We start from the raw sequence: 2,632 nt of genomic DNA, 5'->3' as shown, positions 1-2,632 counted from the left end.
TAGCCCCTTTTTCCTTTTTGGGGGGGCGGAACCAGGAATTGAACTTACACCCTTGCACTTGCCAAGAAAGTGCTTATTCTACTGAATAAGTGGTCTTGAACTATAAAAGCAAGGCATGTTCACAGTCTAAGGCAAGCGCACGTAAGAGTGAAAAGATAGAAAATCCAAAGCAGGTGGTTGGCCCTGGCGCCCTTCACCCCCCACACTGGTTCTGGAGGGCTTGGTCAAGCTGACAGGATCCCTGAGCAGCTAATGAATGGTGATAGAGACAGAGGAGGGACAGAAAAGCAGGGTCGGCACGGGACAGAAGAGGGATTATGTGCAGTACCAAGTCCCCAGGAGAAATATCTCCATCGCCTACTGAAAAACTCGTACCAATTAAGATTAAAACAATAACAACAAAAATGCATGTCCCTTCGCCATCGCTGGTCCTCAGGCCTCCTTGAACCTGTAGAACATACCATGGACATTTGTGCGCAGAGTGGGTTGGCTTCCCCCGCCCGCCCACATGCGGCTGAGGAGGAATTTCGAGCAAGCAGCGATGCGCTGTGCCCGCTGGCTCTGTTCCCCTAATCTCAGGGATCTGGGCCGTCCCCTGCCTTGGCCTGGTCAGCAGGTCTCTGGAATGTGCCACATGATACTGTCATCTCCCTGAGGACGTCTGTCATGTGCTCCCAGGGATTCAGGCTTGAAGCCTTTTTATTCTTTTAAAAAATATTTTTATTAGTGCATATATGTGGTACACAACGATGACACTCCCAGAGGAGGACGCACACGTTGTGTCTCAGCTCTCTTCGTCTTCTCCTACCCCCCCCACTGCCTCCATCTCTAGGCTTCCTTCCCCTTTTGCAAAATCTCTCTCTCCCTATTTCCTAGTAACTGTTGTTTTGCTCTTTATTTATATTTGGGTTTCTCATAGAAGAAAAACCATGTGATATTTAAACCCACGTGTCTGATTTATCTCACGGAACATTAGGGCCTCCAGGTGTGTCCAGTTTGCCACAAATGACTGAATTTTATCCTTCTTTATGGCACAGTAGTACTCCTCTGCCTATAAACACCACATCTTTAAAATCCATGCATCAGCTGATAGACAGACAGACCACTTCCAAGATCTAGCTCTTGTGCATCATGCTGCTTGAAACCCAAGAATGCACGTATCGCTGTAATATGATGTCTTGAACTTTTCCAGGAAGATACCTAGAAGGGGAATGGTTGCATTTACTGGAATTCCTATTTTTAGGTTTCTTTCTTTTTTTCTTTCTTTTTTTTTTTTAGGAATTTCCATGCTGATTTCTATGGCGATTGAGCTAGTTTACACTCCCACCAATGATGTGGAAGGGTTTCTCCCCACCCCAAAGCTTGGCCCGCATTGGTTTTTATTTGATTTCATAATAATAGCCATTCTTTCTGCAGTAAAATGGAATCTCAGTGTTCTTAAAGCCTTTTAATTCTTCCAGGTGAAACATTTTCGTCCAGGATTCTCTTCATACATAGGGTCACCAGCTTCAGCAAATAAAATACAATGCAGTATTTTGATTTTCAGATAAATAACATATATGTGTGTGCATGTGCACATGTGTATACAAGAGAGCCCCATGCAATATTTATTTAGCCTACTTAACCTACCTGTTATTTGTCAGAAATTCAAATTTAACTCAACAGCTTGTGTTTCACCTGCAACGCGCCTCTCTCAAAGCCTGGATGCCGCTGTTTGCTCTGTGGGCCCCTCCTGAGCAGGCTGGTTGTGGCAGATGGTGCTTCTGGTTCTTTTCTCTGTGTGTTCTTTTGGTTTTTGAAGGGTTTTGTTAGATGAGGTCTTGCTATGTGCTGGGATTTCAGGCAAACACCACCATGCCCAGCAGTACCACCAATTCTGAGGCTAGGTTTGCCCACTATCCGATGGTGGTGACATCCAGGTCCCTCCCCTGATGGTGCTGGAGCCCACTCTGTCAGGAACCAGCAGTGCAAATCTGAGCTGAGTTTTGACCTGAGGAGCCAGCCTCTTGGGCGCCCGCGGCTCTGTCCTGCTGTGCTCTCCACCCTGCACACACTGGGTGCAGCCGGGGTCCACAGGACACTGACATTCACAGCAACAGCAAGACCAGAGCCCTGGCCGGGCAGAGCCCCGTCTTCCTGCTCACAACGGTGGCTGCTTCCTGGACGCCCCTGGGAAGGCTCGTGCCTTGACCACTCAAGTTCCGGATGAGGAAAACGATACCTGATCCCTTGGCTTGTTTTGAAAATGAAAACAGAAGGAGGGGAATGGGGAAAAAAGAGGAATCAAGATCTACAGTGTTTGGTACAAAGTCCCCCAGGATGAATGTGATCCTTATGCGGGTCTAACATGTACCAATAAACAGTAAAAATAAACAAATCCTATGAATTTTTTCAACTAGTTTTTGTAGACTCCTTGATCATATTAGTGGATGGGGAAAAGATATTTAATAATGTTCCCCACACATTCAGAGTTAAACCAATCATCAGATTCTTTCTATGAGAGCAGTCGGACTACCAAGCTATAAAACCATTCTTTTATTCTTTTTTGTCTACTTGAGACAGGATCTCACTTTGTAGTGCAGGCTGGCCTGGAACTCTCAGAGATCCTCCTGCTTCAGCCTCCTGAATGCTG

The sequence above is a fragment of the Octodon degus genome, unplaced genomic scaffold, assembly GCF_000260255.1.
Source record: "Octodon degus isolate 3935 unplaced genomic scaffold, OctDeg1.0 scaffold00077, whole genome shotgun sequence".
Classification (NCBI taxonomy): domain Eukaryota; kingdom Metazoa; phylum Chordata; class Mammalia; order Rodentia; family Octodontidae; genus Octodon; species Octodon degus.
Note: the sequence above shows the minus strand (reverse complement) of the source record.